The sequence below is a fragment of the Camellia sinensis genome, chromosome 6, assembly GCF_055761805.1.
Source record: "Camellia sinensis isolate YWXY chromosome 6, ASM5576180v1, whole genome shotgun sequence".
In the NCBI taxonomy this organism is placed as follows: domain Eukaryota; kingdom Viridiplantae; phylum Streptophyta; class Magnoliopsida; order Ericales; family Theaceae; genus Camellia; species Camellia sinensis.
In genome coordinates, this window is record NC_138966.1 from 73,014,929 (window position 1) to 73,028,414 (window position 13,486).

General features: G+C 35.5%; 1 long non-coding RNA gene across 1 annotated transcript; it reads right to left on the minus strand.

Annotated features, from left to right (window-relative positions):
- Positions 1 to 8,097: 8,097 nt before the first annotated feature.
- On the minus strand, positions 8,098 to 10,180 carry LOC114310369 (uncharacterized). Its single transcript, XR_003646105.2, has 3 exons — positions 10,008 to 10,180; positions 8,553 to 8,621; positions 8,098 to 8,412 (listed from the first exon to the last, which is right to left on the minus strand). It is a non-coding gene; the product is annotated as an uncharacterized LOC114310369 (long non-coding RNA).
- Positions 10,181 to 13,486: the final 3,306 nt, after the last annotated feature.

A 13,486-nucleotide genomic window follows, 5' to 3' on the forward strand; every position in this document is an offset into this window, starting at 1 on the left:
ATAAAAACTTTAATTCTGAGTCTAACGGTACCAACCATGCTTAAAACAAAGCTATAACGAATTAATTATGGCAATTTAACACGATTCAGAATTTAAAACAGAACAAGCAGAGCATAAGAACCAAGCTAGCTGGGAAAAACGGCTCGGCTCGGCTCGCGCCGCTCAACTCAATGCAACTCGGCACGAGGCGGCTCAACGGCGGCGTGGCGCATGGCGCACGCGTGGCTGCGCACATGGCGCGGAGCGAAGCGGCGCGGCTAAAGCGCACGTGTGGAGGGCGCGGACAGCGCGCGCGTGAAGCGCGTGGCGGCACATGAGCGCCCGTGGTGGTGCATCGAAGCGCGTGAAACCGCTGGGCTTCTTCATATAGCGTGTGAGGCACACGCGCCGCGTTCCACGGTGTTTTCTGGTTCGATTTTTGTACTGTCGGGCTCCATTTTTCACAAAAAATACATTTATAGTCTCAAAAATGACATTTAATGGACATAAAAATGAGATGTATCACATTCTCAATCTAATTTTCATGCATATAATGTGTATGTATATTTGTATAAAATTATACACATATTTTATCGCATGCAAATAAGCACGAAAATACCCACATTCTGCTCTGATACCAATGTAAATCAAAAAGCATAATAACGTAGCGGATAAAATATCAGAATCATACCTTTTAGAGAAAAACCTCGTGGGTAAATCATGTGCTTCTAGAATCTGAACCACGAACCCAGCAGTGGAGTGATACTACAAAATGAGTATCACCCACACAAGTCACAGTGCAGAGGCTTGATCGTTGTTTTTATGGGAGAGAGTCAGAGAGAATCTGGGAGAAAAGGTTATGGGAAAAAACCCATATCACGTATCTGATATACGTATCTGATGTACCAAATAAAATATATATAAAATATATAATCAGATATAACAACCAATATCTATCTATCTATCCATCTATCCATATCTATTGATATGATAGATATAGATATCCTGAATGGTTATCCAAACAAGTTTTGAATTCAAATTCAAACTTACATGGATACGGTTCAAAAGGTTCAAAGGGTCATGCCACATGGGCGCCCAATTTCTAACAGTGAGATTGTTTAATATTGATGCCACTTTTGAGACAAGAAGACACATCGGCTGGAACGAATACATGTGAGTAATTATTATAAGGTTACAGGACATTTAAATAATTTGACACTCAACTATGTGGTAATTAGGTCTCAAGGAGCATTATATACTATTACGGGTCGAAATGAGTACTCGACTACAAGTAGTCCAACTGGCATTCAACATTAAGGTCTTATTTGTTATAACTTAAAAAAGTTTAAAAGTTAAAAAGTCACTATCATATTTAAGTTTCATCATCTTATTTAAGTCACATCACCTCTTTATCACATCACATCAAATCTAACCCATATCCAACTCATATTTCATAAAAAATTAAAAAGTACACTTATTTAGATCATCCCAAACCACCCTAAGTTTACTATTTAAAGTACCAGACTCATTGGCATTCGACATTTCATATGTAATTCATAATTTAATTTCTGGATGCTCAACCCACTTGGCAGTCAACTTGTTTCAACATTCAAATTATCGGCCCATGATCCAACCATGTTTTTTAAGTCTTACCATATCCTCGGTTAAAGCGACGATACTCCTAGACATAAGTCTCATATTACGTTGACATTAAAGTATCGTTTGACAATTACATGTTTTAATTAAAAAATTATTATAAGTTATCACATTATTCTATCTATTTATTTACATATATTTTTATAAAAAATAAAAAAATTACTAAAATAACTTATTCCCAAACGAGACCTAAGCTTTAGATCCCAAATGACTTAGCACCCAAATCTAAAAGTCTCATGTGACATTAGTGTTGGATAGTAATAGTTTTTCGACAATTTTAATTCGAAATTAAAGTGAGACTCAATCATTAGTTGAGGTGGGTCCAAGTGGGATTGTATTAACTTAAGTGAGAATATTACGATATTAAAATAATGAACCGAACCCATTGAGTTGTGAATGATAATTGTTTCATAAAGTAGACATTAATAAAAGTTGAATTTAGATTCGGACTTAATCTTGGTTTGGACATGGTCTAAGCTTGTACTTGTGCATGTGTGGGGGTTAGTCTTAGGCTTCGACTTAGACTTAGTCTTGAGCTTGGGCTGGGTCAGGCTGTGTTGGACTTAGCTTGTGCATGTGTTTGTAATTAGGCTTGGATCGTGTTATGATCCAACACCCCTATCCATTTTGTGATTCATTCAGTTGGATTATTCAAATAGTTATATTATATATATATATATATATATATATATATTTTTATATATAGTGCAAGGGAAGTTTTCAACCTTTGAAACTCTAGCCCTAGTGGCTATAGTTGATGGCCTTAGTTAATGGTAATTTGATGACCCTACACTACTAGAAAAAGGGGCATTGGACATGGAACATTTTGCGATTGTTTAAAAATCGTTGCAAAAAGCAAGCTTTTGCGACGGCAATTAATGACGTCGAGAATTTATTTTTATTTTTTTTATTTTTTTTTTGCAACGAAAAAACTAAGCCCGTGGCAAAAAAGTAAGATTATATGCGATGATACGTTAAACGTCACAAACTTTTTCTGGCCTTAAATTTTTATTTTTTTTTGTGATGCTCTTTGGCAGTCTGTCGCAAATTTTTTTATTTTTTTCCTTATTCATTTGCGATGGGCCTTAAAAACGTCGCAAATGGTAATTCCTAAATTCGCGCCCACTCCTCCCATCCTCCCTCTTTTCCTCTTTACCCAAACTCTCTATTTTCTCTTAGAATAAAAACTATAAATAAATAAATAAATAAATAAAAACCTTCAATATTCTATCCTAATCTCACTGCTCTCTCTCTCGCAGCAGCAGCAACAACAGTAGCAATAATAGCATCTTGGGCAGCGTCTAGGTAACCCACATCTCCTCTCTTCTTCACTTCTTTCCTTTCGCTCTTACTTGCGCAGACCCTCACAATCTCTCTCTCGCTCTCGTATTACCGCACAGACTGTCTGTAGCAGTAGCAATGACGACTTCCTCACTGGTTCTCCCTCCGACATCCAGGTATAGCTTTTATCTTCTCTCCTCTGGTCTTCTATTGTCTGTCTTATGCCTACTCATCAGTTGATTGAAACTCTTTTTGATTAAGAATAAAACAATTCGTCACAGGAACAAAATCATTTTTCTTTTTCTTTGCCCTTTTAACTCCCTTTGCTCCAAATAATATATATATATATATATATATATACTGGACACTCGGCAATGGGGGCTTTGTGCTATTTGAGAATAGCAACAACCTTGTGAAGGAGCTCTGCTCGCTTCCAGAGTGGGGTCTTTGCCCACAATTTTTGCGTAGTTTTCATTTTTTCCTAGGCCTTGTTGACCTCTTCTTGTATACAAGCTGAATAAAGGCCATAGCTAAGTAGATAAGTGAACAAACTTCCTGTTGGATATATTCATCATTCCATGTGAGTAGCTAACCCACTTTAGAGAGAGTGGGGGTGGCACCTCCCCACTAACCAAGTCTTGACTCCTCTTCTTCAATTGTGATTAAATTCCTCTCCCTCAATTGTGTATAAATTGAGGTGAGGAGGAGAGGTTGAGAGAGAGAGAGAGAGCAAAACTGTAAGAGAACAAACCAAAGAAGAAGAGATGTGAGGCAGAGAGACTGTCTCTTTCGGTGTGAGAGAGGGAGACGGGTGAGTGGGTGAGTGGGGATAGTGTGAGTTCCTTCTCATTGTTATAGTGATAACTAGTTACTCTCCCGTGGATGTAGGCATTAAGGCCGAATCACGTTAAATATTGTGTCTCCCTAGGTGTGGCTGTGTTTTACTGCTTGGTATATTTTATGCAAGGTCTTAGGTGGGATCTCCGATCCCCAACAAGTGGTATCAGAGCTCGGGTGAAGAAAAACAGTGTGTTTTTTGAAATAGCCCAGAAATCAACTTGCTCAAAATCGAGTTTTGAGCATACCAGGCAATGCGTCTTGACGATTGGAATCTAAACCCAAAAACACCAGCCCAAAATGAGAAGTCACGCGCTACCACATGCGACCTAAAGTTTCGACGGAGTTTGCCACATCTCGCCGAAAAGTTCAGTTCGGTTGATGGAGGAGTGGTGAAGAAGAAGATGTTAAGATGGTTCAAATAAAATATTTTAGAAGCCATTTAACACAAGGACTCCCATGGCACATTGGTTGAAGCATATTGCTTGAAGGTCATGTGTTCGAAACTTGGGGCAACCAAAGATGGGTAATTTTTTTTTTTAAAAAAAAAAAAAAGTGGAGGATGACACAATGCTGATGCAAGAGTGACATCAGCAGAAAGGCCCAGGTGATGACATCAGCATGACGAGAGGCTGACTTCGGCAAATGGAATATTCCTGGTAATAACGGAATATTCTCTGACAAATTCTGAAAATTACAAAATGGCCCAGAATTTTTCTAAAATTTCATACTGGCCTTGGAAGCTTGTTAAATTGCAATCTGGTCCTCAATGTTTTCAAAAATTACAATTTGGTCCCTGAATTTTTGTAAATTGTTATTTTGGCCTTGTAGTTTGTGAAATTACAGTTCAGCCCCGGGTGTTTGGGAAATTTGCAATTTTGGCCCAGGTTTTGGGGAAATTTTTCAATAAGGTCCCTAGAAGTGCAGCGAAGGTTGGTTCTAGCTAAAGGAATCGTTTCGGAAGCAACCGCGAGGTCAGAATAGTGAAATTCTAGACGATTTTTTGAAGATTTTCAAAACATGGGAGTTTGTCATCTTCAATAGTCGAAGGAAGGTTGTCGGATATTGTGGAACACTACGGATTCACTGAAGAAGTAAGAATATGCAGATTCTAACCAAATTGGACAACCAAATACAAATTGAGAGATAGATCATTGGAGACCAAAGGAGATCAGGCTTGATCAAATGACAAATCGAGGGAGATCAAGATTGGTTAGGGGAGATCAGGATTGGTTAAGGGCGATCAGAGGATTACAGAAATGATTATCTCCGAAGTTCATCGGAAAATCTGGTTCAATCAAAAGAGAAGACCATTCATCGATGTATAGATGATTTGGCAACAAGTACAGGCTCAAGAAAATACTGTGGCTGTTGGACCTACTGTATACGAGTAGGTACTACTGATATGTGGACATATAGAATAATAGTTGCAGAGGAGCATACTAAGCGCAGAAGCAAAATGCAGATGTGTAGCAGTGCAAGGGTACACTAGAGTGTCATACAGAGGCGCGAGAAGAGTGTGTAGCAATGGGTTGTAAAAAGTTCACAGGAACTGCCAGACAGAGAAATTAAGATGAATAAAACACAAGAGTGCGCGCCAAGGAGTGGCAAGTCTTTTTCTCTATGGTGGTTTCTTTAGTTCCATGGCAGCGGAGGATAGAGTTGATGCGGATCTCTCAAGCGAGCTCGACGCAGGGAGACCAGAAGCCATGGGTGCGAGCACTATACAAAATTGCATAGCTGACGATGCTTTGACAGATAGAGCTACTGTCAACCATCAATCTACTGAACAACAAATCAGGGATTGCAAAGGCATAGACGACGAGCGTATGGGAACACTAGGAGGTTGTTCAGAAGTGCAAAGGGCAAAGGCTGATAGTTCAGAGGAAGAGCTCTGAGCAAAGAAAATCGAGGACGCTGATGGGATAAACGACGAGTTTTCTATTGCTCCAATGACTGGTCCTGCGAGGTAATGCATAACAGTCAAGGGCATCTCAGCAAGAGGTGCAGGACATCCAATCAGGGGGTGTTGGATATCTTGGTTACACAAGTTCAAGCATAGCAAGTGAAGGCATCCAAGACAGGAAGCGTGGAAGAGATCTGTGGGAGATAGGAGCAAAGGCTCTCTCTCTAAATCAGAAAGTAGTGTGAGTTGAGTTGAGGATGTAGGATTCCCTCCTCCTCTTGTATCTCTAGTGTGTTATCTCTAGCTTCAGGGGATGCAAACGTCTCGGTGAGGAGATGCAAACTATGTTGAAATTTGGGCGTGACAAGATTAGCAGCAGTGTGTGCACTAGATCACCTCACATGGGTTGAGGGGGTGATTTGTTAGATATATTCATCATCCCATGCGAGTGGCTAACCCACTTTAGAGAGAGTGAGGTGGTTGGAGAGCACTTTAGAGAGAGTGGGGGTGGCACCTCCCCACTGACCAAGTCTTGACTCCTCTTCTTCAATTGTGATTAAACTCCTCTCCCTCAATTATGTATAAATTAAGGTGAGAATGAGAGGTTGAGAGAGAGAGAGAGAGAGAGAGCAAAACTGTGATAGAACAAACCAAAGAAGAAGAGATGTAAGGCAGAGAGACCGTCTCTCGAGGTATGAGAGAGGGAGACGGGTGAGTGAGTGAGCTCGGATAGTGTGAGCTCCTCCTCTATTGTAATCTTTCTATAATATCTCCATTGTTATAGTGATAACCGGTTACTCTCCCATGGATGTAGGCATTGAGGCCAAACCACGTTAAATACTGTGTCTCCTTGGGTGTGGGTGTGTTTTACTGCTTGGTATATTTTCTGCAAGGTCTTGGGCGGGATCCTCAATCCCCAACATTTCTAAGCATTTAAATTTACTTGCCACAATTTAAGGAAATTAAAGAAGAAAAAAAAATCATATAAAGGCCAAGTTCAAGAGTTGCAAGAAAGCTTAAAAGAGTTTTGCAACTTCAATTTGGACCAAAATCCATTTGTTTATTATTAAGGGAATCTATTTTCCTCTGTTCACTTCTTCCCTGTTTGTTTACTGAGAAAAGTTGACAAAAAACACAGAAATCAATTTTTGTATCACAAAATTTCCAATTACTTTGGAACCCAAAAAAGTGCTTCTACTCTACTGAGCCTAATGAAACTATTTGGTTAGTGGGTTTTTTCAGATTTTCTTTTCAACGACAGCATAAAGCATAAGATCCCTTATCTTTTCCTTTGTTTTCTCAACTACCAAATAGAGTTCAATCACTTCAACACCACAAATTTCAAGTACCAGTAACCAAATTCAATAAAAGCTTAAAAATTATGAACAAATTTCCAAAGAAACCCTGTTTTCTTGAGTCCCAAACAGCAAATATCACAACCATAAGAATTTGAGGAAATTTAAAAACAACCAATAGCAAATCCCAATCTGCTTCTAGTTGTACATAATCTACATAATACAAACAAATACATATATAAATACGAGAGAGAGAGAGCGAGAGAAAGATAGCTATAAAATAAAGCCCTGAAGATTGGAGGAAACACTCTGTTACAATCATTTTCTTCAATCACTCTCACCATTACTACAACTCAAGGTCTAGTACCAAAGGTTCGTTCATTTCCATCAATTTTCCCATCATTTTTCCCTGTAATTTTCCTTCATTTTCCATTTCACTATTTTTTCCTCTGTTAAATCATATATTTTGCATACACACACACATATATATACTAGGGGTATAAGCCCACCCGATGGGAATGCTATTAAATTTGTAAAATATAAATTTTAATTTTGAATTAGAAATATAAGTAGTGTTTGTTGATCAAGTGGTAAGGGTGTTGTTTTCCAAACTCAAGATCTTAAGTTCAAATCTTGTACACTTCACTTTATAATTTTTCTCGCTTTTGATATAAAAAAATCCACTTGACAAAAGGAAAGAGTAGCCTTCAAGACACTAAAGTGAGTTGTTCACATATATGATAGTATAGATATGTAATTTATACATAATGTTTTTGTAGTGAAGTAATTTTATTGATTTGAAATGAGTTTAAATATTGTTCTTAATTAGATTAGTGGTCGTTGTTGTCTATGAATAGGAAGCTAAAATAGTCTATTTGTTTATCAAATCATACTGAGTTTTGCGGGCTGACTGAGTTGCATTCTTCTTTCCTTCGTCTAGAAACTTTTCGAAAACCATGATTCTCAATGCATGGTTTTTCAATTCACAGTTTACTCTTGATTCTTAAAATAGGTAACCTTTCTCATTGATTTGAAATTGAGGATTGTCACGACCCAAACCAGCCTCTATAGGTTTAGCATTATGATCGACCAGTAATCCGTAGAAGCAGTTAGCTGGACCCCAATGAATAACAACAAGGGTTTATGAATGATGTCCAAATAGTTTCAGAAATACGAGTTCATATCAAAAGCTTATTCAGATTCACATATTTAACCAAAAATCATAAGCAGTTATATATGGTACATCTATTAGCTATCATATCAAATTGGTCCTAGGACCCACATGCATAGTCGGTACCGACGACCATAAAGGTCCATATCTTGCGCGCAAGTAACCATGGTATTATATCCCCCCAGGAAAGGGCCATGTGAATATAGACCACGGTATTTTTTTCCCCGGGCAAGGGCCATATAATCATATGCCATGGTATTGTTTCTCCCGGACGAGGGCCACGTGAACTAAGGATACCACAAATACATTTCAAAAAATTAGACATTCATTCATTATTCACAAAAAATAGCATTTCAAAAACCAAATCATATCTTATCATTCTGAAATTACTTATAATCAAATATAGCTTTACAGAGTTATTACTCACAGATAGCTCCAGAGGCAAATCAGACAAATTAGACAGATCAAATAGATCAAGCAAACGTTAGCGCGTGACCTACATAAACACATAACATATCCACATTGAAACACAGCATTACTTCCTTAATCAAACTTGACTTTCCTTGTCTTTTTTTGTTTAAGTAATCCGAAATTCTACCATGTTCATTCAAATGAATCGGGTCTCATTTCACATATTCTTTCATTATTAAATTCTTCTTTTTCAAGTAGATCGATTTCTGTACTTGGCTTCTTAATTAATTACTACTAAATCAATGACTTATTCTTTAACCAACTAATTTATATTGATTGTTAGCTTATTAATCTTCAATGAGCCATAAATCATGTTTAGAATGCTTTGGGAGAAGATGAGATGAAAATATAAAGAAAGTGTGATTTTTCAAAACATGCTGAAAATAGCCTGACTGCTCGAGCCACCACTTGGTCGCTCGAGCATATTGTGTTGTCTGCAAAAATGTTGGACGGGTCAAAAGTACGCTCGAGCTAACATTTAGTCGCTCGAACAACTAACAAACAAAAGGTGGGTTCACTAGAGCCACCAATTGGTCGCTCGAGCAGGTCTATAAATTTTCTGGACTTCAAAACCGGAGTTGAGCTTCCAAACTTTGTTCCAAGACTTGGCGTCATGCATGGCTTGCTTGAAAACATGAAAATACTTTGGAAAATACCAATACATGCCCCTTTAGAAATCAATTTCCCCAAAACTCAACAATTTTGTCAAAACTTGAATTATTTATTCATTCATGCAAAGCTTTTAAATTCTTCTTCTCTTGATTTTCAAAACATGAAATTAAATCTATAAAGCTCTTATAAGAATATTTACATGTAATTTATGAAGCTTAATTTAACCATAACTTTGAAAATCAAACCCAAAATAATTAATTTCTAATTTAACTTCATAAAATCTTAGCTCCAATTCTTTATTTTCTTGTCAATTTTCCTAGCAAACATTGTATATATGTAATTCAGATAAAACTAACTAATTTAATATATTCCAAAATTTGTTTAAATTAAATAAAACTCTTAAATTACATTACATGCATGGATTAGAGATTAAAATCAAACCAATTTTTAGATTCCAAAACAAAAAATCAAAACCTCATTTAACTCCATCATTAAACCATTTTCATGAACTCATGTTTTCACAACTTTTTCTTTCTCTTATTATTAGTATAAAATTGAATGACTTAAATTCTTTCAAAATTCATGATGCATGTAAATATAAAACTCAAATACTTTATAGTGTTCAAAATCAAACTCAATTTGATAATATTATGAGATCAATTTCCATATTAGGTAACCTAACTCATTTTTCTTCATTATCTTCTTAATTTCTTCCAATTACATGCTATTGATTCCAATTTCATCTTTAATTGCTAGTGTAATGTGAAAATTCTACACAAATTAAACATAAATTACATACCTTTAAGTTTTAATTTCAAAAAATTTAGTTGAATATCTCTTCTAATTCTTCACTTTCCAAGCTTTTCCCTTGCCTTCCTTCACCATTCCAGCGCATAGACTCTCTCTCTCTCTCTCTCTCTCTCTCTCTCTCTCTCTCTCTGGGTTTTCTTTTCTTTCTTTCCCTCAGATTGTTTCTCCAGCCAAAGTGTTGATTCCATAAGTTTCCTTCTCCTTTTGAACAAGAGATACACACTCACATCCTCTCTTGTTGACACCTCAAGCACACGTGCACATAACATTGAGCGTACACACACCCACAGATTTCTCACCCACACCTACACCCACACCCACATACACTCTAAATTCTAGACTCTTCTATAATTTAATTTATGTTTAGGATTAATTTAATTGAGCAACCCTTAGTCTTAATAAATCTTGATTAACACATAATTAAATTAGTCATAGCTAATCATAAATTCCACAAATTTAATTTGTCTAATTTGACTTCTATTAGAGCCCAATTAATTATATTTAATTTTTTTCAATCTAAATTAGATTTTTAATCAAACTCCCAAAAGACTTGAAATATCAAATTAAACTTGTTACCTTCATTAATTTTGGTTTCTTACATCATTAAGGCCTTCAATTTCAGATCAAACTCAAAATCTCTGCCAATAAATTACATATCCCATTGAACACCTCATAAATAAATTTAATTCATAATAATCTTCATTCACAATTCTCATAACTTAATCAACTCCAATTCGGACCCAATTAATCAAATCTTAATTTTACAAATATGAACCGAATATTTAATTAAACTCCCATATGGTCCGATACTTGAAATTAAAATAATTCAATTCACCAATTATACTCTCTTGAGCCATTTAGGCGTTTAATTTCTAATTCCAAAATAAATTCTCAATAGAATCATATATGAATTAGCCTCCACAATTTTCATAATCCCAAATTAAATCAGAATAATGGGCAATTAAAATTGAAATCTCCTTCGTTAATTAGATACTAATTATTATACGTGGTGGGGTCGTCACAAGGATTCTCAATGCTGGTTTTTCAATTCACAGTTTAGTGTTGATTCTTAAAATAGGTAAATCATTTTGCAGTTCAATACGTGATTTTATAACTATAGTTCTGATTTGGAACCAGACTAGACCGTTTACATGCATACATACATATATACATACATATAATTTGTTATTTTTCGTAAACACTCGAGTACTTAATTATGCCAATGACTTCCTCATCTTTAGTGAGCATTGAGAGTGAATTGTCATTTATTAGTAGGACCTCCATGTGATAATGATCTGACCACCTCCTACTACTTGAGTTTACTCTGTTTGAGTTTCTTGGCTGGTTCTTCAAATTCTTGTGCGATCTCTTGGTTTTCAATACTTTCTTGTGATAAAACCTTTCACTGTGAATATCTACTCTCATTTCCCTCGTTGAATCTATATGTGGCTCAAAAGATGAAATTATGTACCAAAGAATAATCAAAATTAAATAAACCAAAAAAAGAGTACACAAAAGCCATTTTATCAAGAGAACTCAGTACTCACATTGGCTGTGCGTCTCCTGGCTAGTTGCTCCACTGTGTCATTGTCCTGTTTCATGACAGCAGCCATATGGCTGAGACCGTTTTGAAACTTGTGCAATATGTCATACAAGGGCATTGTCTCTAAAACTCTAGTATAAGGTCCATCAACAAACATATTGGTTCTTAGATTGCATAACATGCTTTAGTGGCTAGTTATCAGATAGAACAGATGAAAGACACAATAGAGTTTACCTAAAACAGTTATGGTACCAAATTTCTAGTCTAGTTTTGTCTTCTCATCCCAAAAATTAAAACAGATACTCAAGAAAACGAAATCATAGAGCGAGAAGGAACACCTTTGTTTCTTGAAAGCAACAAAAATAAAAAAGATATAAAAAAAAATCAAATATTTAAGAACCAATTCAATTGTCAAGATTGTTTATTGGATTGATGCTCTTATTTTGGTAATGACAGTAGCATTGAAGTCATAATTACCTTGGAATCTGGTGAACAATGAGGCACAACAGTGAGGCATAGTAGTTGCTGTTGTGCTGAGCTCACAACAGCAACTCCAAACCCCTCAATAATCTATTTAAACTCTAACTAAATTTCATGTAGAGCCTCATTTCTATTTGTGAAAACTTATTCTTTACAAACTCTTTTTCTCACCGTGTGACTCATTAAAATGCTCAAACGATGTCGGATGTCAACGGAACTTGACACACACGATTAACTAGGCACAAATGACTTGTAAGAAAAGACGGAACTCAAAACCGATTCCCGGTTTTGAATCTGAAGCCAAATTTTCGTTTGTGAAAACTTGTCCTTTAAAAACTTTTTTTGAACCGGTTGACACACTAAAATGCTCAAACGGCATCAGATGTCAACAAAACTTGACACACTTGACTAACTAGGCACAAATGGCTTGTAGGAAAAGAGGGAAGTCGAAACCGGTTCTAGTTTTGGATGTATATCCAAATTCCCATTTGTGAAAACAAGTCCTTTAGAAACTCTTTTCATCGTTTATGTTTATTCGATTATTGTTAGATTATAGCACAATGTCTTCAATCATTACCTGATTTTAATAGTATTATCATCATTGTAGAATGTAATTAAAGTTTCTTTAAATAGTTTACGTATACCAATAGTCCAATTGGCGGAGGGACTTGTTATTAGTGACGATCCGTTGTGTGAAATTAATGGAGTTCCAATTAACCCTGAATATTGCAAAGTCTATCTTAAAAGCCAAAAAGCCGAACACCCTTTTGGAAACAACATCTTTAGGTCTAAGAACAGTTAGAGAAGCTGTTGGAAGATACATTGTGTGGCGCTCGATTCATGTATATGTTACAATCTTATTTATTTTCTGTAAGTTTAAAATTAATTATATTGTAAATGATAATTTTTATTTTTTTGGCAGATGCAACCATTTTGAGTACGTGATGATATTTTCACACATCGATATTGTAGCTTACTATTGATATTAAAACAAGTTATAATATATATATATATATATATATATGTATATGTATTGTCGATACTTTTGTTTTGTTTTATATACAAAAATTTAAATTCTTGAATTATCAAAAATTATTAGTATTGTTGGAGGATGTTTTATATATATTTTTGTAAAGAATATTTGGTTGACAATTATTACAGGGTACATATATTATTATTTGTATGATTTTGTGAATGTGAATGTAGATGTGGATGTGGATATATTTTATGTTAGAAAATATTAATATTTTGTACAGGGAATGAATTAATAAAATATATATTTATTTTATGAAAATAATTTTATTACGACAATAATAAATCGTCCCTAATGTAATCATCATTTCCTTACATTTTATTTGCGACAGGCTAACCTATCACATATACATATTTGTTCAAATTTTTATTGACAGTTTAAACTATCGCAAATCCAGTATTAATTTAATTCT